Here is a 27,272-nt window from a genome sequence, read left to right as displayed (position 1 = left end):
CCCCGATCCCCTTCATATGGCTCAGACACCTTATGGCAGATTTGGGTGTTGGATAGGACACTGCCAACACTATCTACATTGGCAGCTAGAGCACATTGGCAGTTGCGAGGAACCCAGTTTTTCATGCTCGCACAAAGCACATTGAGGTGCATTACCACTATGTCAGGGAGAGGCTCTCAACAGGAGAGATTAGCTTGGCTTACGTGCCAACACAGGACAACCTTGCAGATCTTTTGACAAAGGCATTGTCTCCTCAGAAGTTTGAAGCTTTCCGCAAAGCTTTGGGCTTACTCCCCTTTGTGGACTGATCATGTCCTCAGAGCATGGCACTTCCCTTTACTCATCTGCCATCTCTTGTTCACCACATCACTCCAGGAGGGATTTATTACCATATAGATGTGGTAGTGATGTGTGTGAACACACTTAGGACCGCCGGGGCATTTTTTCTCCTCTTTAGGAGGTTTTTTCCCCCATGCAATGTATATACGCCCATTCATTCTAGGGCTATCCATCTTTCCATTACACCACTAAGTAATACACTCTCTGTTGTGTGCCTTGAGCTTCCTTCATCTTCTCCAAGCTATGTGCATTTTCCTGCAACCCTAATTCCAACACAATTTATGTCTGTAGGTGGCCAACTTGGTGACTTCACTAAATATAGCAGAAATTGAATTATGATGCCTCTTAGAAAATTATTATCCATACTTTGATCACTTTTTCTCCATATACCTCCACAAGAAAATGAGTAGATTGAGAAAAGTTTTCTCTAAATCAATGCTTAGAAATGTGCACAACCTAAAATGTCCCCTTCGATGCAGGAGCACTTTCCACAAATTGAGTAGGTGATTTTTGTAAAGTCTTCGAATGCATAGACCAATCAAATAGATAATGTAGGTCTCCCCTTGTGCCATACCATTAAAATAAGTTCTTCTTGGCATAGCTTCACCATGCCATTATAACAAGAGTAATGTTGTGACATGGGTAGATTCTTTTGTATTAACACTTGAATAGTTTTGCAAGGTTTCGTAGGAGGTAGCATGTAATGAAAATGACCTATTAACTTTGAGAGTAGCGGAAATTAGAGAAAGTACTTTTGTGAAATTACTTTGTGAGCATAGAGGGTGAACTTAATTGATGGTAGCAACATAAACATAGCATTTAGCTAACTTGGCATGAACAATACTTTTGCAAGAGAGAGAGTTTAGAGAACATGACAATAGTTGAGGACCGGATTTATGTGGAGCCGGTCCCCCCTCCAGTAGCCATTTGTATTATAGTTTCTCCCATCAAGAGAGACTTGGTACAATACAATCTTTGTGTTCCTTATGACCTAGGTGATGCAATGAACATGGAAAGCTTCATGCATCACGAGCCTAACATAAATTTTGTGGAAAACATTAACTATCCCAAGCCTCAGTCCCGAGACCTCAAGCACCTTCGAAGGTGGAGAGAGCTAGTAGGGAATGAGGGTAGGGAAGAGGAAGAAGAAACATTTTATAGGAGAAAGAATTAGTTCCTCACTTATCATCACTCTTCTTGCTAGCATACATAATAGCATAGTAATGAAGATGGAGAAGATGGCAAGCTTAAGCATTGAAGCATAGCTCTTGGTTGGATTTGCACCCCATAGCCAAGAGTGTTGGTGAAGGCTCTCAACTTCTCTACTAGCTTGGAGAAGGAGATGGAGCTCTTGCACTTTGTACTTCACACAATGAGAGTGTGTATGTGAGTGTGTGTGGGAAAGTGTACCCCCCAAGCATGCCCCTAGCTTCCTTGGTCGACCCCCCCTTGTAGCTCGTGCTTGAAGCTCATTGGACCCCTCCAGGCCTAGCCAATTACATGCAGGGGCATATCAAGCAGCAAGGGTAGCCTTGGGACAAGTGTCCCCCTTTCCCTTTTGAGAGAGAGAGGACTTGATAAATGCTAAAACAATTGATTAAATCAACTAATTTATCATTGGACCCCTGGGGAGGCCAACCAATAGGCTTTAGGCACACCATGAGCAACATGAAAAGGAACTTGACAAGTGTCCCTTTTTATTTCTTTGTACCAAGCTTGCCTTGTGTGAGGGTGTGTGTGTTCTCTCTCATCCCCCCTCTTGTAGGGCTCACCCCCTCCTTGTAGGGATATTATTGACTTTTGCACACCTTACCCCCAAGCACCTTAGTTAGCAAGCATGACAAAGCACCTCAAGCCTGTGTAGTGTTCTCACAAGCACCTCAGGCTCCCTAGTCGGCAAGCACGACAAGTACCTTAAGCATCTTAGTCATCAAGCACGACAAGCACCTCAAACACCTTAGTCATCAAGCACAACAAGAACCTCAAGCTTGGGCCGGTTTCCCACCTCAAGCTCAGCCCTAGCTTACCTAAGGTCAAAGGACTTTTTAACACTAAATTTTGGAGATCTTTAATGAAGCTAACCCTAAGGTCTTTAAGCTCCATTAGCTAGCCTTTCTCTTTGACAAACCATCTCTCATTTGGACCCCTTTACCATTGGCCCCGTGTTGAGATAAATCTGAAAGCACATGTCTATATTCTAACCCTTGTTCTCGTTTATTCTCCCACATTAAATGATGAGTTTAATATGAGAAAATCATTTGGGTTGGTTAGATATTAGATTTTATGGCATAGCATGTGAGAAGTCTTTTGAAGCATCAATTACCCAAAGGAGAACTTTGATTGAAGACGCTTGACTTCCTTTTGGAACCATTAAAGTTAGGTATGATGAAGCTTCCATTCCTAGATTTTCTCTTTGAGACCTCAACAAGAGATAAGTGCATCTATTTCTCTTTTTTAAAACTAGAATGGGGCAGTTAGCTAATGGTTGAGTGTGAAGTTGTTGTGTAGGGTTAGATTTAATGTGAAATGTATACATTTTTGCAATAGATTACGTTTATAATATATTTTTTAAAAAAAATATTTCTAAAATCAACACTTTATGTTTAATAGAAGTATTTTGGTTGTGTATATTTAGGGCAGCTCTTAGAGTACTTGAGAGAGAGAGAGAGAAAGAGAGAGAGAGAGAGAGAGAGAGAGAGAGAGAGAGACTGATCTCAACTTTTTCCACCATTTGCAGATTCCAATAGCAGAGTAGTTGCTTCCAAGCATGGCATGCAAAAACTGTCACCATAAGTGCCTCCTTATGCTATGTAAGCCCCAAGTGCATACATAGCATAAGGAGGCACAATACACTGAGCACGAGCTCCATAAGAGCCCAAGAGAAAACTAGGGCCGGGTGTAGCCCCCAACTGGGATGGCCTGCGGCTCCAACTGGCCCGCTCAGGGCTCTGACTACCACCTGCACACAGCCCCCACTGTGGGACTACTCACTGTCTACACTCGCAACTTGTGACGACAAGGATGCAACCCGACTGTAGGCTGCCCCGAGACCTGTATTTGCGTATGAATCAACCCTGTTGTTATCGTTTGTCTGTGTCGCATTCCTTACGCTGCTTATCAAGTGCGTGCCTTGCTCGTGACTACCAAGCCCTTGGAGCACCAACCTTGTCAAGAAAGCTACAATCATCAGTGTGCCCACTCTACCTAATTGGGGATCCCATGCCCTGTTTCGCATCTTGCGAAGTCGGTCACTTTGATTGTTCATGCGTCTTCCTACCCCAGATAGTCTACTCGTTGTCCTCTGTCTAGTCTCATTCTGGTTCAGCATAACCTGTTGCCTAGCTGTGCCCGCCAGCTGATATATACCAGTCTGTGTGAGTAGTAGGCCCCTCGATTCATGTTTATGCTGCTCATCTCCTGTTCGTCCATCATGTTTTTCCCTAGGGGGAATCCATCGGCCATCTGTGGCCTGCTCAAAGACCTGTACCCAAATCAGCCCCAAGCTGTGTTGAAAATGAAAAAGTGAGGAAAGCCTCTCAAGGGCTGATGCAAAAGGCCCCAAACTGGGGCTAAATCAAGGATAAAATGCCAAGGTAGAAGCCGCAAAACCTGGTCAGCAGAGAGCCCAAAAGAAGGTTGACAGAATATGCTCATCAACAAATTTTCATGTTTCCATGAGAATGTCCCATATAACGTACATTTTGACCAAGGAATCACCGATAAAACTAATCTTACCCATCACAATTTTGAAACATGGACACAAATGAAACAACCTTGGTATTATTGATCTGAATTATACAAACATACGAAAGCCTAGAAGGAAAAATGAGACAGATCAAAGCTATAAGGCTGCTTCATCAAGACCGAAATAAATCTTTGTACATACTGTAAATCTGTAAAGTCTTATGAGACCTGCATGCACTGAAGGTAACATCTCACGAGGCACAAGCCTAGCGGGCTGATCTGCATGTCTATCAATAGGTGGCCACTCATAGAACTCAAGCTCGCGGCCAAGCCAGCCCAGAATTGATGATAAGCCCAAGCTCAAAAATGACTCGAGCTCTGCAAAGACTACATGGAGCCTGATCGGCTCATTCGAAACAACGGGTTGATCCTTGCCCAAGTCATAAGGCAGTCACAAATACTCTCCTCATCACAACAAGCGGCAAGTTGTGATGCTTGACAACATGAGGAGCCTTGTGCATAATGTCCAATATATCGTCATGGACTACAGTTTCTACGCGCTTATCCATAAGCACATCTCGGCAACCACATGTGCCGCACACCATCTCCTCCATCTCGCACTCAAAGTCATGCATAACATCCTCACACTCCCAAAGTCCAATCATACCCAGATCAAGGGTCTCCTCATCTACATCATTGTCTAAGTCGTGCTCACACACCGCAGAGGGCTCCCACAATGTACATTGACTTTGCTAGATCATACAAAACTGGGGCAACTCATGGTGCTGATGCTTATGCATATCCTCACTGGTCATCTCTACCACACAAGCCTCATAGGCGTTCATAAGAGCATCATGTTGATCCTCCTCAACAAGAGGCAAGAACTCATCCTCACCTATGTCCACATCCTCGTACATCATCTCACTAGTAATGCGCTCATCTACCACATACTCCCAAGCATCCCCATCGTCATGTGCATAGGACTCTATCAAACCCTCATCGAGCTCTACGGACTCATCAGTGTCCGTAGCAGTATCATACTACGTATCTGTTAGGAAATAAGACGTAGCTAAATAGATAATTGAGTAGACTACTTAATGGAGAGAGACAGATTTATATACACGAGATTATAGAGTATAGAGAGAGAGAGAGAGAGAGTACACACAATATACGTGGTTCATCCAATGTGGGCTACGTCCACGGCAAAGCAGCCACTCAATGGCTTTAGTACTTCAAAACAAGAAGTAGTATACAAAGGGATTATACCCTTAATGGAGCTCCCGCCTTGCTTCACTCTCACCACCTCACACTCACCTTGTTGCATCAACTTCACACTATGAAATGTGTGTAGAAATGGCCTCCTTTTATAGGCCAAAAGGGCTTCCCTCTCTTATGAGAGACAGCCATGTGTAGCCGCCCTTGTGCGAATAAGTCCAAATCGGACCCTCCAATCCGCCCATGTGTGGCCGTCCTTGAGAAGACAAGTCCGCTTTTGAATTCGGCCACCAGCCATTGGATTCGGCCTTTAAAGTTGCCCCTGATTCTTGTCCGTGAAAATTTTGGTTTCCGGTGAGTGATTTTCCTTCACGCACGATGGCTTCTCCTCATAATGGGGGCCTTACAAATGTGTGCTTTTACCACAAAAAATTACAAGGGTAAATCAGGCTCCATACTTAACAATCTCCCACTTGGAGACTGATCTCCAAACCAAACCTGTGACTGCTTTCCATTCTGGCTTCTTATCCTTGAATGCCGATTGAAGATGAGCAAAAGCTCAACTTCTCCTTGTTGACCACCTTTGTAAACATGTCTGCAGGATTTTCACTTGTATGCACCTTTCCTAGCTATAGTTGTCCCTCTTCCACAAGGCTGCGTATGAAGTGATATCTCACCTCAATGTCCTTTGTCCTTGAATGAAAGGCTGAGTTCTTCGCAAGATGGATAGCGCTTTGGCTATCACTGTACAAGACACAATTGTCTTGTTTGAATCCAAGCTCTTCTAAGAATCTGTGAAGCCACATCATTTCTTTGCTTGCCTCCGTCATTGCTACATACTCTGCTTCCGTGGTAGAAAGTGAAACCACTTTCTGCAGCTTTGAAGCCCAGCTTACTGCTGTGCCTCCAACCGTGAACACATATCCAGTAGTGCTCCTTCGAGTATCTTTGTCACCTGCCATATCTGCATCAGCATATCCTTCTAGAAAAATATCAGTTCCTCCAAAATACAAAACATTTGTTGTTGTCCCTTTTAGATACCTAAGTATCCACTTCACAGCTTGCCAATGCTCTTTACCTGGGTTGTCCATGAACCTACTCACAACTCCCACTGCATGTGCAATTTCTGGCCTTGTCCAGACCATAGCATACATTAGAGAACCTACCGCTGCATCATATGGAACTTTAGACATATAGGCTATCTCCTCTTGTGTCTTTGGACACATATCCTTCGTTAGTTTAAAATGACCAGCCAAAGGTGTAGAAACTGGTTTTGCATTTTGCATTGCAAACCTTTCTAGTACCTTCTTGATGTAATCTTCTTGAGATAGCTTTATTGTCTTCTTCGTCCTGTCCCTTGATATTTTCATACCAAGTATCCTCTTTGCAGCACCTAAATCTTTCATTGAAAAAGATTTGGATAGCTCCTCTTTTAGGTCTTTGATGTCCTGCATGTTAGCACTTGCAATCAACATGTCATCAATATATAACATTAGGATGATGAATTTCCCATCTCCCAAATTCTTCGTGTAGACGCAGTGATCCGAGTTGCATCTTGTGAATCCATGATCCAACATCCATCGATCAAACTTCAAGTACCATTGTCTTTATGTTTGCTTTAAACCACACAAGCTCTTCTTTAATCTGCAAACCATTTTCTCCTTACCTTTTACTTCATACCCCTTTGGTTGAAGCATGTAGATTTCCTCCTCTAAGTCACCGTGAGGGAATGCCGTATTTACATCCATTTGCTCGAGATTTAGATCATGAGCAGCCATAAGGCTTAAGACAAGCCTAATTGAGTTCATTTTTACAACAGGAGAAAATATTTCATTGAAGTCGATACCTTTCTTTTGAGAAAAACCTTTTACCACAAGCCTAAACTTGTACCTTTTCTTCCCACCTTCTTCTTCCTTTAGCTTGTACACCCATTTGTTTTGAAGTGCCCGCTTACCTTTAGGCAACTCAACCAACTCCCATGTTTGGTTGTGATGTAGTGAGTCCATCTCCACTTGCATGCTCTTCGTCCATTCTTCTTTGGATTCATGTTGCATAGCTTCTTCATATGATTCCGGCTCTCTAGAATCTGAGATCAAGAGATGGTTGAAGGAAGGAACAAACCTTTCTGGAGGTCTACTTGCTCTTGTAGATCTTCGGAGAATAGGTTGAGGCTCCTCATTTGGTTGACGTTGTTGCACATTGTCACCGTTTGCAGTCCTTGAGTCTTCACCGTCCTCAAGCTCCATGTACTCATCACCTGTTTCTTTTGTTTGTTTTCTTTCCAAGTAATCTTTGTACATATTTTGTTCGTTAAAAATTACATCCCTACTCCTTAAGATTTTACCATCTTCAGGATTCCATAGGCGATACCCAAAGTCTCCTTCTCCATAGCCAATGAAGAAACACTTTTTGGACTTTGCATCTAACTTTGATCTTAGGCTTCTATCTATGTGCATGAAAGCCTCACACCCAAATACTTTGAGAAATGCATAATTCACCGGTTTACTTGTCCATGCCTCTTCTGGAACTCCCCCATCCAATGTCGTTGAGGGTGACCGATTGATTAAGTACACAGACGTACTTACAGCTTCCGCCCAAAGCTCAAGCGGTAGGCCTGCATGTAGCCGCATGCTTCGTGCTCGTTCCATGATTGTCCTGTTCATCCTTTTCGAAATCCCATTTTGTTGAGGTGTCCTTGGGGTTGTCCTTTGCCTCCGAATGCCATTGCTAGCACAAAAGCTTTCAAAAGCTTGGCTGCAATATTCGCCTCCATTGTCGGATCTGAGGCATTTAACCTTGGTACCTATTTCATTCTCCACAAAGGCTTTCCACCTTTGAAATATGGAAAATACATCGGATTTATTCTTCATGACATAAACCCATGTTTTTCTAGTCGCATCGTCTATGAATGTTACATAGTACAATGAGCCACCAAGTGATGGTGTACTTGCAGGACCCCAAACATCAGAATGAACCAACTCAAGTTTTTTATTTTTTCTTTCAGTTCTAGATTTTTGAAATTTTACCCTCTTTTGTTTACCATAAACACAATCTTCACAGAACTCTAAGTCCACTTCTTTCAAACCTGGTAGAAGCTTCTTTGTTTGAAGGATTTGCATTCCTTTGGCACTCATATGCCCAAGTCGGTAGTGCCACATCGCACTGTCAACTTCTGTAGTTGCTGCACAAGCTGAAGGTTGCGTGCTAACAGTACACAAGTAAAGTGTACCGAATTTTTCACCCTTGGCAACCACCAAAGATCCCTTTGAGATCTTCCACAGTTTGTTTCCGAATGCAATGTTGTGACCTTCATCGTCCAATTGTCATGTAGAGATCAATTTTTGTGAAGAGAAGGAACATGCCTAACATCTTTAAGCTTCCATTCATTTCCGTTAGCAGTTTTGACAGAAACTGTACCTTTGCCGACAATCTCACAAGCTTCATCATCTCCCAAGTATACATACCCAAAATTACCTTTGGTGTAGTCTTGGAAATGTTGCTTGTGTGGTGTCGCATGGAATGAAGCCCCGGAATCTACTATCCAGGAATTAGACACATTGTCTAATGAGAGAATTAGAGCATCTTGCTCTACTTTACCTGCCACATTGGCCTCCGATGTTGGCTTGTTGTCTTGAGACTCTGTCTCCTTCTTCTTCTTGGACCAGCAATCCTTCTTGACGTGGCTCTTCTTGCCACAGTTCCAACATTCAAGAACTGACTTTGTGCGTGACTTGCTCCGCCTTGAGCGATCACGACCCTTTTGGTTTTTGAACCTCTCCTTAAGCCTTCCTCTTGTTTCCACTGATAGTGCAGCACTTGATGATTCTCTTGTGCTTCTCCTTCGCATTTCCTCGCTTAGGAGAACACCCACAACATCATCAAACTTAAGAGTATTTGTGCCAGAGATAGAATTACTTACAGCCATCACAAGGTTGTCCCAACTATCCGGTAGAGATGATTTTCACTGATCGAAGTTGACTTATGTTTGTGTTAAAGTCATTTAGGTGTTCTGCAACTGAACCATTCTCTGTCATCTTTAGATTGAACAAGCGCTTCATAAGAAATACCTTATTGGATGCCGATGGTTTCTCGTAGAAGTCGTCAAGTGACCTTATCAAGTCCTCCGTGGTCTTCATCTCCGCAAACATTGAAGGCCACCGTTGACACCAAGCTTAACCGGATTGTTCCCAGTGCCTTTCGATCAAGGAGAATCCATGCTTCATCTGCCATTGTTGCGAGCTTCTTCGCAAGACCGCCTAGTGGCAAATAGAGGTCCTTCTGGTAGAGATAGTCTTCAATCTGCATCTTCCAATGTTGGTAGTTTTTGCCGTTGAACTTCTCAATCTTGAGCTTCCCTTCCTCCGCCATAACTCCCACTCAATTCAAGGAATCCTTTCCTTGAGATAATTTAGCTGCGAGCAAACCTTTCTCTGATACCAGTTGTTAGGAAATAAGACGTAGCTAAATAGATAATTGAGTAGATTACTTAATGGAGAGAGACAGATTTATATACACGAGATTATAGAGTAGAGAGAGAGAGAGAGAGTACACACGATATACGTGGTTCACCCAATGTGGGCTACCTCCACGGGAAAGCAGCCACTCAATGGCTTTAGTACTTCAAAACAAGAAGTAGTTTACAAAGGGATTATACCCTTAATGGAGCTCCCGCCTTGCTTCACTCTCACCACCTCACACTCACCTTGTTGCATCAACTTCACACTATGAAATGTGTGTAGAAATGGCCTCCTTTTATAGGCCAAAAGGGGTGCCCTCTCTTATGAGAGACAACCATGTGTAGCCTCCCTTGTGCGAATAAGTCCAAATCGGACCCTCCAATCCGCCCATGTGTGGCCGCCCTTGAGAAGACAAGTCCGCTTTTGAATTCGGCCACCGGCCATTGGATTCGGCCACCGGCCACCGGCCATTGACTTCCGACCACCGGCCATCGGCCATTGACTACCGGCCACCGGCCAACCGAACGGTTGTTTTCCGACCACTTTCTGGCCGCCGTCCGGCCATAATATTCCGGCGAAAAAAAAGTCTCGGGAGCCTCCGCCCCTGAGGCCTTTAAAGTTGCCCCTGATTCTTGTCCGTGAAAATTTTTGTTTCCGGTGAGTGATTTTCCTTCACGCACGATGGCTTCTCCTCATAATGGGGGCCTTACAAATGTGCGCTTTTACCACAGAAAATTACAAGGGTAAATCAGGCTCCATACTTAACAGTATCAACCACACAAGGCATTGTGTCCTCTATGCAAGGAGTGAAGCATCTAAACTCATCATAGGCCGTCTAGAAATCCTAAAAATTGTCTCAACATCCTACTCATGACAGTCAATGTTATCACCTCTTTGCTGCCAAGCATCCAATCTATGTCCTTTCAATTTCTTCCCTTGTGTATCTCCATCTCCTCCTCAGTAAATTGAGTTGTCATCTCTAATTGTATCCCTCGATGTACAAGCCACTTCTCACATGAATTACTCCATGCCTTCTCAAACAACTTATAGATCCTCTCTGAAGTCGGCCGGTTTGTACATCTATCGTCATATACTTGTTCTACTACTTCCACCATAACCAAGAGGCAATTACATGTCTTGTAAAGACTATCAGGATATCCGTCATCCAGCCATACACAACCGGACCCAGCCATCAAATGGGGGTTGCATTAAGGATAAAATGCCGAGACGGAAGCCACAAAACTCGGTCAAAAAAGAGCAGAAAAGTAGGTCTGATTTGATAAGACAAAGGGAGCCTAGAAGCGATTAACAAAAAGGGCCCAAGAGGAGGGCTGGAGCTGATGGTAGGAAGGCTGAACTGTAGCGTGAACCTGCATATCCAAGTCTCAAGGAGGCAATGCAAACCAACCCCAGATGGCGATTATAATTGAACAACATAGAGCACGTCCCTTCACTCAAGCCGGGATCCCACAACATGTATGTACGCACAGCTCTGGAATAGCTCACTCTACTAAGCTCTAACAACACGGAGAATGTGCCTAACTAGTAAGAAATCCAATCCGCACATATCCACTACAGTTGATCCATGAATCTGCATAGTGTATGGTCACTCATTTGGTCCGGAACCATGATAGCGATTCCACGCTCTTGTGTCAATCACCCACTATGCTTATCCAAAACCAATGATGGCGGAGCATCTTATAATTCCAAAACCATCGGTAAGGCTGATCCGCGGTCTCCCATAAAGGGGGCAAAACCATATCCCACATACGAAAGGCTGATCCGTGGTCTGTCATAAAGGGGGCAAAACCGTATCCCACATACAAAAAGACAGCCAATCACCTAGAGACAAGAAGAGGCGATCGACTCAAGTAAACAACATATAAAAAATAATCCATCTTGCTGGTCCATCTCTCCCTCAAACATGCAAAACTCTGACTGATCTAGAACCTCAAAGAAGCATATAAAATGACCCCTCAACGTAGTACACAGCTGATGCCAAAGCCTACCATCAACAGAAAATCTAGACTACTACCCTCGAACTCAATTGATAGGGAAGGTGGATGCGCGCAGTGAGCATTAGTACCCAGTACAAGAAAATGAGCATAGTAATCGTTCCAGATTCGATATTCCAAAACCCCCACGCCCTTACATTTTCGAGAAAAAATTCGGCCCAAATTCTGTTATGTTCTTGTATCTCGATTGACTCTCTAACCGGGACTACGGTAGTCAATGCTATCTGGGCCAGTAATAATGTCGCGTGCTGTCTCGCAGGACACCTTGAGAGAGTGGGCATCCAACCCTCTAAAAGCATCATGTCTGGCCCATCCGACCAGGCTCGGAGACTCCAGTTGCACTCAACCAAGCTTCGCGCGTCTCTAGCCAACGGGTCCCTCGTCGAGGGTACCATAGTCGAAAACTGTTTATTCGTGTCCTCTTCAGTTCCATACAGGTTCGTCCCCGATAGGGCCTGCTTTTTCCAACTGAGTTGTATCCTTATGGCGACTGACCTCTGTGGATCTGCCCCACATAGCTTGGCTCCCGCAAACAACCCATAAGACGGCTTCGAAAACATTCTCCGTCAAATCTCCATAACCCGAGCTGAGGTCCGATCACTGTGCATTACTGTTAGGTCATGCCCCCAATCTTGTCCTGTTGTTTCTTGCACATCAATGTCCGTTTGCATCAGAATCACACCCATCACCTCTGGTAACTCACTGCTCATTCCACCCGAATGCGGGGATCTGACCACCCTTTCCAAGCATCCCCACAACTCTCTTTACCACACATGCCCCAAGCCAGTTTCCTCATAGCTGGCATTCCTGCATCCCCGACCATCCTCGGGTTAAGGCTACTCGTACATGTACTATAACTGCCATCGGTGGATGGGTTCGGCATCAAGCACGTCCCCGCCCTCAGCGACATACCATTGGTTATACGCGTATCAATTGGCCCTTCCTGGCCCGCATCACGACATCCATGCAACGCTCCAGGTTCACCGTTTCATCCTGACTTGACGGGCTGCCCAACCTCAATTCCTCGCATGCTAGCAATCAGGCTACCCTGGCCACCCTCCGTGACCCCGGTTGTCGCCCATTTTACTCAGCACCATGCCAGCTTCAGTGCTGCATCCAGTGAGCATTAAGCTCCAGTACCATAAGACGAGCATAGTAAAAGATCCAGATTCGATATTCTGGCGTTCCCAACTCCCTATGATTCGGGAAAAAAATTGGCCCCAATGGGGCCCCAATTTTGTGATGTACTTGTATCTCGTTCGACTCTTTAGCCCTGACTACAATAGTCCATGCTACCCGGACCAGAACAAAGGTTGTCTGCTCTCTTGTAGGACACCTCAAGAGAGTGGACACCTAGCCCTCCAAAAGCATCGTGCCTGGCCCCTCAAACCAGACTTGGGGGCTCCCGCTGCACTCAACCCAGCTTCGCGAATCTCGAGTCAACTGGCCCCTCGTTGAGGGTACCATAGTCGGGAACTTGCTATTCTTGCTCACTTCAGTTCCATGCCTGTGCGTCCTCGACAGGGCTCGCTTCTCCCAACTTAGATATATCCTTATGGCGGATAGCCTCAGTGGATCCACCCCGCATAGCTTCGGTCCTGTAAACATTCCACAAGTCAACTTCGCGGACATTCTCCGTCGACTCTCCATAACCCCATCTATAATCCGATCATTGTGCATCGTTGTTAGGTCATACCCCCAATCACGTCCTGTTTCTTCTTGCACATCAATGTCCATCCGCATCAGAATCGCACCCATCACCTTTGGTAACTCTATGCTCATTCCCCCCGGTTGCGGGGACTCTAACCATCCTTCCCAAGCATCTCCACACTTCTCTTTACTACCCATGTTCCAAGCCAGTTTGCTCATAGTTGGCAATCCTGCATCCAAGACCGTCCTCGGGTCAAGGTTATTCATACCTAGGCTGTAGGTACCATTAGCTGATGTGTTTGGCATCAAGCCTGTCACCCGCCTCAGCGCCATACGATTGGTTAGGCGCATATCAACTGGCCCTACCTGGCCCCGCATCCCTTATATTCAAGTTGCGCCCTCCTCCGAAGGCCCCACTCTCATCGGCGAGAGTGGTCTACTTATGATTGCACAATTTGGTATGGTATGCATGAGACTAATGCAAGTCTAGGCTATGTCGACGATGATGACGGTGATGACGACGATGACACTAGGGCTGAAATCTTCAATCTTTCTACTGCTGTCCAAAAACGCTATGGGCTGAAATCTGCTAATCTTCTATTCGTTGAATTTTGAGTCTATGTCGGTGACGATGTCGATGACGACGATGCGAAGACAACGCGCTGAAAACGCAGATACTGAAAGCTGTGTTTTTCGGGCTGAAACTATAAATCTTGCGGAAACTGACCGTGCGGCAAGGAACTGCTGCGGGAAGGTGAGATCTGCGAGGTTCAGGATTTAATCTGCGGGTACTAACTGCTGAAAACTCAAAACGCTGATGTTCCTTGACTTTCCGTCGCGGTAAAGGTGCAAAACGCCGGGGCTGATCTGCAACTAAAAACGCTAGGGCTGAATTTTGGTCCTTCTGTCGCTAGGATTCTGTAAATGCAAAAACGCTAGGCTGATCTGCTGTGTCTGGCCGTCGCCGGGTTGGTTTGCAATGAAAATCGTTGGGGCTGATCTGCAATGGAAAAAATGCCAGGTTGTCCTTGGCTGAAAACACTAAGTCTCCTGCCGGGGGGGTTGTGCTGAGAAGTTGCTTGTTGAGCGTGGAGCCATTGCTGCCTCTTCTGCCATTTAGTGCTAACTTGGGTTTGCTTATATATTTTCTTAGCAAAATTGCCCTACCTACTTTTGTTGGAAAGTCACTTAAAAATAATAAGTGAAAATACCAAAAATAGGGAAAATAGGCTAAATGCACTGGAAAATTCCCCTGACTGAATTTGATGGATTCTGAAGGGAATATTGATGATCATGTTGTGTGCAACAAAAGGATATGCATCTACACTAAGTGACTGGGCATGCACGGTCTACGGATAGACTCACAAAAGTGCCAAATAACTTCTAAATCTAGACTGACTGGACTGACTGAACCCTTGTCGTGCTGTAGCTTGTCCACGGACACATAGGGATGGATGTGTCACGTGACACAGCTCAACCAAAAAAGGAGTAGGATAGGGTTGGAGCACTATGTCTCACCCTGTGTTGCATACAGAATGTGGGCTCAAGCCCCGCTCGGGAGACCAGCCGAATAACCTCAAAAAGCCTCGACACTCTGGCTCAGCTGAAAGGACTGCTCATTGTCTGCACTCGCAACCTGTGACGACAAGGATGCAACCCCACTGTAGGCTGCCCTGAGACTTGTATTTGCGTATGAATCAGCCTTTTTTTTATCGTTTGTCCATGTCACATTCCTTACGCTGCTTATCACCTGCGTGCCTTGCTCGTGACTACCAAGCCCTTGCAGCACCAACCGTAAGAAAGCTACAATCATCAGTGTGCCCACTCTACCTAATTGGGGGTCCCATGCCCTGTTTCGCATATTCCGAAGTCGATCACTCTGATTGTTCATGCGTCTTCCTACCCCAGACAATCTACTCGTTGTCCTCTGTCTAGTCTCATTCTGGTTCAGCATAATCTGCTGCCTGGCTGTGCCCACCAGCTGATATATACCAGTCCGTGTGAGTACCAGGCCCCTCGATTCGTGTTTATGTTGCTCATCTCCTGTTCGTCCAGCATGTTTTTCTATGGGGAATCCATCGGCCATCTGTGGCCTACATTCGAGTCATTACCTTCTGATCCATTAGGAGCAATACTGGTCTTTTTACCTCCCGTCTATCAAGACGGGCAAACCCGGCCAAGTGCATTCCCTCGTGCTATTATCTCTGCACCTCCACGCATGCATTTTGTTCCATAATCGAACGCATCCCAGTATTGGGCACCTTCTCCGGGGTCCCATATGAAGTCACTGCACGCATTCACATTCCCTATCAATTGAGTTCGAGGGTCAGTCATGATGACGACGAGACCTCTCTTGTCCTTCCCTTCATGCCTGCCAACGGCTTTGCATGTCTTCACCATCAACGGGCCCTTTTTGGCTCCATTGACTAACTAGTTAGGGGACTCATTAGTCCAGCAATCAATCTGCCCTAGCCAGCTTCCGTGACTTCGATCGGCGCCCATTTCAATCAGCACCACAGTGCCTCTGCTCAGGGTGCAACAAACAGTTTCCCGACCGTCTGTATCCCTAGTCAGGCGGGTCTTCCACTTCGTCCACACACAAAGCATCTGTACTCCCCTCTTCTTTCACTTGTGTTGCCTCTTGGGCCAGCTTTTCATGCCTTTAGCGAGGTCATCTTCAAAAGATCTTATACCATATATTAACCCCCAGGTGCATACATAGCATAAGGAGGCACAATGCACTGAACACGGGCTCAACAATAGCCCAAGAGCGAACTAAGGCCGGGTCTATAGTGGCCGGTGTCACCAGTAAATCCAACTCAATACATATCCCACGAGTGAGGAGAGACTCATCTCGACTCGGGGAGCCAACACGGCTCAATCAAAAAAGGAGTAGGATAGGGTTTGGAGCACTACGGCTCACCTTGTCTTGCATACAGAATGTGGACTCAAGCCCCGCTCGGGAGACCAGTCGAATAACCTCAAAAAGCCTCAACACTTTGGCTCAGCTGAAACCAGGTGGAGAGTAAGTAGTCCACAACCCATGGCGGGTAAAAGCACATTCACAGCCCACTGCGGGCATGAACCATAAGCCAAAAGTAATGCAAGGACCTTGTGCCCGATGTCGAACCAAAAATGTCCGAAGTTGTCCTATCTACCACACGCAGCCCCTAGCTGACTTGATATTGCCTGCAACAAAGGCTACCCCGCAGGGTGCAGAGCATGTACCACGCGGAATATAGAGGATGCAGCCCCAGCGGGGTCTGCTCCTGCTTCAACCCCTGTAGGAAGATAGAGTCCACATGGCCCTCGGCTGGAATAACCTGCGCATCCGTACTCATCTCACGAGAGAGAGAGAGAGAGAGAGAGAGAGAGAGAGAGAGAGAGAGAGAGAGAGAGAGAGAGAGAGAGAGAGAGAGAGAGAGAGAGAGAGAGAGAGAGAGAGAGAGAGAGAGAGAGAGAGAGAGAGAGAGAGAGAATTGTACCTGCCTTTACTTCATAGCAGAATAGAATCGAGAAGAGCAAGTTCAATCTGTAGAAAGATAGAGTCCACACAGCCCCCGGCTGGAATAACCTGCACATCCGTACTCATCTCACGAGAGAGAGAGATAGAGTCCACACAGCCCCCGGCTGGAATAACCTGCACATCCGTACTCATCTCACGAGAGAGACAGAGAGAGAGAGAGAGAGTTGTACCTGCCTTTACTTCAGAGCAGAATAGATTCGAGAAGACCAAGTTCAATAAAGCAGAAGAAACTGACGCCTACTTTTACTTCAGAGCAGAATAGATTGCAAGAAGAGCAGGTTCAATAAAGCAGAAGAAACTGATGTCGGGTGCAGAGAAAGAGTGACAAAGTGGGAGAAAGAAAAGTCACGATCTCATTTGTGTCTTTTCGCTAACGTGGCATAGCTCTCCTTTCAGCTTTCAAAAAATAGTCTTTGGGCTAACTGCCCTAAATACACATAAGATTTTCTAAGGAGCCCCTAATGTTAGAGCTTATCTAGATAGTGAATTGGAGAATAAACCATAAATGCTTTTAAGGATCCAACCGATAAGCAAGTTAGCATGCTTATCATTTAAGCCACTCCAAAGCTCATGAAATGGAGCAGCAAGTGGTTGAATTAGAAAGAAAAGGTTCATACGACCCAATTCTTTGTCATGGGCATCTCCCATTATTTTGATAAAGAAGAAAGATGGGTTCATACAGGTATGTGTGGATTATAGCGATCTTAACGAAGAGGTTATTCGGGCACTTTTATTTTGCAAAGGGGACACCCTATTACATTTGAGAGTAAGAAGCTCAATCATTCTAGCCTATGAGAGAGAGTTACTAGTGATTGCACATGCTCTAAAATAGTGTGAGTGCACAATACATGTGTGTGTGCATGCTTGTGTGCGGAGAAGAGGGAGAAGCAAGAGAGCAGCAAGCTGTATCTCTTCATTCTTTGTATATAAAAGAATAAGGTAGGCTAGTGTAGTCAGCGGGCGGCGACACCAAACGTCTGGCTAGGGCAAAGGCACATCCGTTTTTACCCCACCAACAATCTCCCACTTAAAGACGAATGTGTCGATAAGTCGGTCTTACTAGCTAGACTACTAGTATGTTCAAGAAAATAGGTGAGAGACTCTCTCAACCTATACACATTGGCTCACTCACCCAATCTGTATGTAGTTGTATCGCTCTAGTGATAGATGAGCATGCAAATCTAGCAGACATCTTTGTATGGTCTGTATGGCTCCACTAAGAGCCAATCATCGTAGAACTGAGAATTCTTGCTGCAAATGCTCCCACTCTAGCTGCTAAGTCATGCCTTGACATTAACAGGTTGAACATGAGACGTGTGAAAGTTAACAAAACTTGCGCAAACTTGGATGTGCTAGCCTCCTTAGCACTATGTGCATGCACTGTATCATCAGAACTACTCATCACATATGGATGTGGCATCACTGACACTGACACTGGGATGGCTACGTCCCTCTCATCCATAGGAGGAACTATGTGTCCTAGCATCAACTTATCAGCCTCTAGCATGAGCATACAAAAAATTGCCATGTCTATCATCTCTGCATGTGCCTCTAGGGAGCAACAGACCCACTCTACCTCTGTCTACACAAACACTGATAACACGTGATGTGTCTCACTCAAGCAATCCCGCTCCACCATTGCCTCTACAAAGTCCACTTGCATGTCCTGCATAGCTACATGCTCTGTCTCTTGAGCATACTGGAGCTCAACCTGTGAATGAGACACGTCTCATCCCTCGCTCCTACACTTTTGTGTCGTCATTGAGAATATGTCATCTCGTACTTGAGATACCTGTACTGGATAGACGATGTAGTACCTAGCTCCTTATGCAATGACTAGGTGGTCCAACTGCACCTGGAAAGATTGCTCTCAAAGAAGTACCTGAAAATCACTATCTCTCAAACATCTCATTGAGAGCAAGCTCTATGAAATCTCAGGAACATAACACACATGTAGCATATAAGATGCACCACTGGGTAATGATAAGCATTCATCTCCTACACCCTCTATGTCATATGTTGATCCATCAGCTAGATGCACACAACCAAGGATCCCACTAGCAAAAGTGCTAAACCACTCACGACATGATGTGATGTGGAACGATGCGTACTCATCTAGTAGTTATCGAAAGCAAGTGCTATTTCTATCAAACATAGAAGCAAGAGGAACACTAGAGGTAAACCTGACATTACCATCACTAGCTTGCAAAGCCACCTCTCTATTCAAAAACGTTTTTGCATCACGCATACATCTCTATTGCTACCTCACATGCATGAAACATTGATTTCTAATGCACCATGTGTGTAAGGTCCCCAAACCCGCCGACACCAAAAACAGGATGGGACCATTGACATGTCTCTAGGCCTACTAAAGTCCGAGTCCTTAAACATAAAGAATTCCAGGGAATTCACCCTTACCATTGACAATGGTTTAGGTTTATAGCCCTAGAAAGAGACCTAGTCTTGTCTTGCAGTGGAAACGGGACCTAGAAGCCCTAGAATGAGACCTAGTCTTGTCTTGCAGTGGAAACATTGACAATGGTTTAGGTTTATAGCCTTAGAAGGAGACCTAGTCTTGTCTTGCAGTGGAAACAGGACCACAAAAAAAACTATTCCGGCCCTATAACTTCCATAATTCAGATTAAGGTTTCCTTAGCCAACGCTTTTTTCCCCCCTAACATATGTGAGGGCACAGCCGTTGGTGGATTCATCTTCCAAGTGAAGAAGTTTCTAATTTTTTGAGTGCGAGGGAATGGCTAGTTACCTGACTAATCAGGTCCACCCGTCCATGACAACCTTAGTCAATCCCCACTTACCACCCCGCACTCACACATGATTCTTTTGTTATTTAATTACTACCACGTTGTTATCACAATTAAAATAATGATTCCTTTTATCCTTCATAACAAGATTTTATTTAAACAGCCCTTGAAAACAGTATTGAAAACATTCTTTTAGTAAACAGACATCTTTAAACTTAAGACAGGGTACTGTCAATCAAAACATTGTCCATAATATCCATGACCAGTACTCTTCTTGTCTCAAGACCACCTAAGGGTGAAAAAACGCCACCCATTCCTTATTCATAATCCGGAGTGGATAAACCCCCAGCCAAGGGTCCGGGTGCCCATACACCAAACCAGTTGCCCATACAACCGGGCGGCTCCCCTAGGATAAAAAATGGTATCCTAACTTATGTAGAAACATCAAGACATGACACGGAGTAGAAACTCAACGTTCATGGGGGTAACCGACTTATCCGTGGCTGGAAAGCCATCATTATCATCAAAATATACCAAAGAGTCGGAGGTGTCTTGAGACAAGCTGTCTTAAGGATGATCAATCATATCTTTCCTAATTCAATCAGTTTTAACCCAAACAATTCTTTCCTACATTATAAACAAATGCACGTTGAAAGTTACCTTCCGTTTTTTGGTCAATTATTCTTTTTTTAATTCTTCCTCACTCCTTACGTATGTAATGCTAACTTATAAAAGAACTTAAACTATTAAAGATTTAATTGAATAATGGGAAACCCACCTGGGATTGATCGGCCATATGCTGTTGCGCTGGCTCTTGAAGACTCTCCTTCGTAGGCCTACTACTAGGCCCAGCTTCATCGTTGTGCGACGCTCTAGTTCTTTTTAGAGCTCTGCCCTCATCATCGGATGTAGGATAGGCTCGGGTCTTTTTAGGTGCCATAACTTCTTATCCGTTAAAAAAAGGACGTCTAATCATTAGGTAAATTATCTGAAATCTAGACTTAACCTTTGTATTCAACCGTAACCCATCCAAGGTTAAATTTGTAGTCTTAATTGGTAAATTCTTGACCTAGTAACTTCTTATTTCCTATAAAGGCATGATAACTTTTTCCACAGCTTCCCTTAAGGGTTTTCTAAGCTATCCTAATTTACTTATAATTTTGTATATCTTTTTCCTAATTTCCCCATCGAATTTTAAGCGTGGAATCTACTTATTTTGAGCTTAATATTTGTTCTATTTATTTTCTCTTAAAGAATTCATTTCCTCAACTTTATATCACAGGTTTACACTTACTGCAATTTTTCTAAAAACTTTTGACCGCAAAGTCTATTTACTTTAATTAATGTTTTGCTACAAATAGGACTTTTGGTCAATTATAATTTCCTAGCCTCACTAATTAACTATGGTATAATTACCACAAGTAGATAAGGATATTTTTGACCTTTGGTAATTATCTTATTATTTTCCAATTTAATTATATAATTTCCATCTTCAATTTTCATCTAAAATTAGGATAATTTGACTTAAATAAATATTTATACTACTTTTCTAACCTTGACATAATTATCACGGCCTCTTTATTATGTAAGCTAACTCTGATAAATAGAATGTAATCATATAACATGATTTACTAATTTCTCCCTTTAAATTTCAACCAAAATTAGTATATTTTGACTTAGATAAATATCTATATTAATTTTCTAACCTTGACATAATTATCATATCCTTTTCATCATGTAATCTAGCTCTGATAAATAGCATGTAATCATATAGCATGATTTACTAATTTCCTCTTTAGTTTTTAGCTAGAATTAGTATAATTTGACTTAGATAAATATCTATACTACTTTTCTAACCTTGACATAATTATCATGTAATCTAACTTTGATAAATAGCATGTAATCATAGCACATGATTTGCTAATTTCTCCCTTTAATTTATCCTCAATAATAGTGGTTTTTACTAGTATAATTATTTAAAATAATTATCTGTGGTTAAAATAATTATCACGGGTTACTTAAGATGTAATTTACCTCTGATGATTATCTCAAAGCTTTTTAGGTTAATTTGCTAATTTCCCCCTTTTATTTTCCCCTAAAAATAGTGTAATTCTACTAAGATAATTGGTTAAACTAATTACCTGAAGTTGAGATAATTATCACGCATTCCATAACATGTGGCTTACCTCTGATAATTATCTCAAAGCATTTTAGATTAGTTTGCTATTTTCCCCTTTGTATTTTCCCATAAAAACAATGTAATTCTATTGAGATAATTAGTTATACTAATTATTTGAGATTAAGATAATTATCACGGGTTTAATAAGATGTGATTTACCTTTGATAATTATTTTAAAGCATTTTGGATAAATTTGCTATTTTTCCCCTTGTGATAATTATCTCAAAGCATTTTGGATCAATTTGTTATTTTTTCTCTTTTAATTTGTCCTAAAAAACAGTGTAATTCTTCTAAGATAATTAGGTAAACTAATTATCTGAGGTGAATATAATTATCACGGGTTTCTTAAGATGTGATTTATTTTTGATAAATATCTCAAAGTATTTTGGATTAGTTTGATCATTTCCCCCTTTATTTTTCTCTCAAAAACAGTGTAATTATGCTTAATTAATTATGAAAATTACTCAAAAAATTACAAGATAAGTTTCCTAGCATAATGGCAGTCTAACATAGCTTTGATAATTATCTCATCTTAATCTAAACTTAATTAGTATAATTACCATTAATTTATGGTTAAAATGTGTAATTTCAATCCTAATATGATATAATAATTAATTAGCTTAATATCCCTAAGCTTAATCACAATAATCAGCAGAGATATTTAATTAAGAGAGGATTTTTTAGTATACATAGGATTAATCTTCAATTAATTAAGAAAATTGTAAATAGCTTAACCTAGCTTTGCTAATTAAGAAAGATTAGAGCTAATTACCGTTTAATTAACCAACTAGAGCTTGAGCTCTAGTGATTTCTACGTAGAGGTCTCTCTAGATGAGAGAGAGTGTGCCAAGGCTCCAAGTCTGTCTAAATTGTGAAGCAAGGGGTCATATTTATAGGTTTCTGGGCATTCACTGGCTGAATATGGCAGTAACTTGCAACTCAAGCAGCCCTACAACTCCAGATGGCACCCCTTGCTGCTAAATGAGTCCCTAGCAGGTCAGTGATGACCCTCCCATTACCTGCCAGCTTTAAAATATCAATTCTACTATATTTTGACCTATTTTTGCTTATTTGGTATCTTGTAAATATCTGGGAGGCCTGTAGTAAAGTCTATGCTTAAATGATTACTGCAACCCTTCAATTTTTCTTAATAATATAATTTACATTGAATCTTCTTGAAGGACTAGCAGGGTCAGTTTTTGTCCGAATTTAAATCTGAAAATTTCTAGCCCGTGGTTTGCTGTGCTTAAGATTCCAAAAATACCAATTTTTATTGCTTTTGAGATAGTGTTTTTACCTGATTTCCTGATCATGATCAATGCTTTCCTAAATCTTAAGTTAATTCTCGATAGCTAGAAAGGTGGAGACCTTACACTGTGTGACCACAATGCCAACAATGCATGTATCGGCAAGAGAGAGACCTCCATCTCTCACGAATCATCACTATTGACTCTGATATGTTACACATAATGGATATCCTTGTTAAGAATGGTACCTGATTCACCCTTGTAATTTTTATTTTCAAAAATGCACATTTGTAAGGCCCTCTTTATAAGGAGACACCGACATGCGTGAGAAAAATCTCCTATCAAAAAACCAAAAATTCAAACCCATAATATTCCTTTTCATTGAAATATTATGGCCGGTGGAAAATGATCGGAAAACAATTGGTCAGTTGCACGTCGTCGAAAGTCTATGGCCAGTAGCCAAATTCAATGGCTGGTGGCCGATTTCCAGGCGGACTTGTCTACCTAAGGACAGGTACACGTGCTCTCACAGGAGAGTTCTACTCGAACTTATCTACACATGGTCATCTCTCATGAGAGAGGACAACCCATTTTGGCATTTAAAAGGAGGTTTCTTCTACACACAAAATGCATTGTGGTGAGTGAGTTGGTGAAGTGCGAAGTGGTGGTGAAAGAGAGTGAAGCAAGGCGGGAGTTTCATTTATGGTTGCTAATCCCTTTGTAACCTACTTCTAGTTTGAAGTGAAAATCCATTAAGTGGCTGCTTTCATGTGGACGTAGTCCACACTTGAGTAAACCACGTATATCGTGTGATCTCTCTCTCTCTCCCCTCTATTATCTCTCTTGAGTGTAAAAATTATTTCTCTCTATTAAGTAAGCCACTCTAATCTCTATTTAGTTATGCCTTTATTCCTAGCAACTGGTATCAGAGTGGGGTTTGCTCATAGTTAAAATATCTAAAGGAACAGATATCTTCCTTGAATTGAGTGGGAGTAATGACAGAGGAAGGTAAGCTCAAGATCAAGAAGTTCAATGGTAAAAACTACCAACGTTGGAAGATGTAATTGAAGACTATCTCTACCAAAAGGATCTCTATTTGCCACTAGGCAGTCTTGCAAAGAAGCCCGCAACAATGGCAAATGAAGCTTGAGCATCCTTGACTGAAAGGCATTGGGAACAATCCGACTGTACTAGATGTCAACGATGGCTTTCAACATTTTTGGAAATGAAGACCAAGAAGGATTTGATGAAGTCACTTGATAGCATCTATGAGAAACCGTCCCCGCAACAAATAAGGTATTTCTCATCAATCTAAAAATGGCAGGGATTGGTTTGGTTGCAAAACACCGAAATGACTTGAACACCAACATAATTCAACTTTGATCGGAAGGTCAACTTTGACGATGAAGTACAAGCTCTTCTAATACTATCGTCTTTGTCAGATATTTGGGACAACCTTGTACTCTCAAGTTTGTGGGTGTTCTCTTAAGCGAGAACATGTGAAGGAGAAGCACAGATGAATCATCAACTAATGTAGCACTATTGGTGGAAACGAGAGGAAGATCGAATCAGAGATTCAAGGATCAAAGAAGTCATGATCGCTCAAGGCAGAGCAAGTCACGCACAAAGTCAGTTCTCGAGTGCTAGAATTGCGGCAAAAAGGGCCACATTAAGAAGGATTGCTCATCCAGAAATAAGAAAGAGTCACAGTCTCAAGAAAGCATCAGAGGCCAATGTAGCAAGTAAAGTCTCAAGCCAACATCAGAGGCCAATGTAGCAAGTAAAGTCTCAAGCCAACATCAGAGGCCAATGTGGCAAGTAAAGTGTAGCAAGACGCTCTTATACTTTCATTAGACAATGTATCCAATTCTTGAATAGTAGACTCCGGGTCTTCATTCTATGAGACACCCCACAAGTAGCATTTCCAAGATTATACCAATGACGAAGCTTGTGAAATTGTCGGTAAAGGTACAGTTTCTGTCAAAAGTGCAATTGGAAATGAATGGAAGCTTAAAGATGTTAGACATGTCCCTCACTTCACAAAAACTTGATCTCTACAGATCAATTGGATGATGCCAAGTCACAACGCTGCAAAAGGATCTTTAGTGGTTGCAAAACGAGAAAAGGTGGGTATGCTGTACTTATCTATGGTGAGTGCACAATCTTCAATTTGTACAGCATCTATAGAAGTTGACGGTGCGGTATAGCACTATCGGCTTGGGCATATGAGTGCCAAAGGTATGAAATCCTTCAATTGAAAAAGATTCTACCAGGTTTGAAAGAAGTGGATTTGGAGTTCTATGAGGACTGTGTTTATGGTAAACAATAGAGGGTAAAATCCTTAAAGTAGGAAATGAAAGAAAAACCAAAAATCTTGGAATTTATATAGGTAAAGAGGAGGAATCTTTTGCAATCTTTAATGCCAGACAAGAGGGCCCTGACACATGGCCTCACCTCATTAGGAAGACCATTGCCTTGGCATTATTTAGGGATGATGATGCAAGCTAGTCGATGGGTGGCCATCGCCAGGGAGAGAATGAGAATATACATTACAAGTGGTCGTGTGAGTGCGTGTAAGTGTGTGTGCACGAGAGAGGAAGAAGAGAGAGAACCATTGATTTTTAGAGAGAATTTTCAGCCATGGAGAGAGAGTGAGAGTGAAAAGTGTATGTGTGTGTATGTATGTGCTGAAAATTGGTTGTTTCAGCTTGTGTGTGTGTGTGCGCGCGCGCACGTGTGTGTGTGTAGGAGAGAGATAGAGATTTTTGTTGGTCAGAGAGAGAGAGAGAGAGAGAGAGATAGATAGATAGATAGATAGTTCTATTATCGTCCTTGGAGGTCAAATATGACCTATGGGACCAAATGAACATGTCACGTGGTGTGAGTGGAGGTCATAAGTGACTCTCGATGCTAAAAAATGGATGAAATGAGCGTCGCAATAGAGAGTCCACATCGAGGAAGGTATGTAGGGAGAGCTGATGGCTGAATATATGGGGAAAAGAGGACCTAATGTGGTCAAAAGCTGAGCACTCAGTAGTGTGTGGTACTCACTCTCTCACGCTTGACGAGGGCATAAGGTGCAAAGTTGATGAGACTCCTCGCGAGTGCCCCAACGTCCTGTCTTGCAGCGTAGAGAATGGGAGCTAAGACGAATGGAGGCAATGGTGCGGATCGCACTCAACGGGACGGGCTCAATGATGTAGAAATGGGTTCGGTTACCTCGTTCGGAGAAGAAGAGAGATTCGTAGTGTGGTGTAATGGCTGAAGCGAGAACCTCTAGATTTCTCCCAAGCCATGATACATTGGCGTTGCAAGAAGGCCTCATTAACTTGGGAGTCGATCGACGCATCCTTGACCAAGTGACATGCATCCCATCTTCCAAACCATTTCTTGATGTCAAGCGTCCACCCCGAACTTAGTATTTTGCTCTTGCATGTCTTTTGGACCTTTTGACTTGCTTCATATGCGATTCTAGGAAGTCAATGCAAAGGGCTATGTTGTGTCTTAAGCATGTACTGCACAACCCTTTGCATGCCCAAGACCTCAATGGGAAGCGATCCGGACTCAAGAAGTAAGAGCATGTAGGGTGTTTGTGTCTTGACTTGGAGAAAGTTGGTGAGAAAACACTTTTGAACATTCTCAAACTCTTTCCAAGTAGACTTCCCGATGCTTCCACCCCACACCTCCACTCCATAAAGAAGCACCGGTGTCACCAATGTGTTAAAGAGGTACTTTTTGAGAGCCCAACACTTGATCTCTCTAGCATTGCACATGTTCTCAAATGCATAATAAGCCCTCTTTCCGGATTCCAACGACGCATTGCACAATTTTTCCATTTATGATTGGATGGAACCTCAAGGCCAAGGTACTTGAAGTGATCTACCACTTCAAGTTGCTCATTGTTGTATACAATGCATGGATTTTCATCATTGAGGGTCTTTACAAGCATAACCTTGGTTTTGGATCCATTCACGATCAGCCCGCTATGTAGGCAAAAGCGTTCCAAGACACTCATAAGCTTTTGTGCATCTTCTAAGGTATGTGCCAAGAGCACTACATCATCGGCATAAAGCAAAAGCATGATCACCACATTTCCAATCTTAACCTCTTCTATGCCTTCTTGCTGCATAAAATCAAGAACCATGCATTCCAATTCATCAATGAGTAGCCCAAAGAGGGTTGGGGAAAGTGGGCATCC

The 27,272-nt window shown here is 43.1% G+C and overlaps 2 pseudogenes; both read right to left on the bottom strand.

Moving 5' to 3' along the window:
• Window positions 1-3,140: 3,140 nt before the first annotated feature.
• On the bottom strand, window positions 3,141-15,967 carry LOC147438913 (uncharacterized; annotated as a pseudogene).
• LOC147438914 (uncharacterized) lies at window positions 12,192-13,558 on the bottom strand (annotated as a pseudogene).
• Window positions 15,968-27,272: the final 11,305 nt, after the last annotated feature.

Source organism: Adiantum capillus-veneris, chromosome 16, assembly GCF_014529385.1.
Source record: "Adiantum capillus-veneris isolate H3 chromosome 16, ASM1452938v2, whole genome shotgun sequence".
Taxonomy (NCBI): Eukaryota; Viridiplantae; Streptophyta; class Polypodiopsida; order Polypodiales; family Pteridaceae; genus Adiantum; species Adiantum capillus-veneris.
Note: the sequence above shows the minus strand (reverse complement) of the source record. Positions and strands in the feature narration are given on the sequence as shown.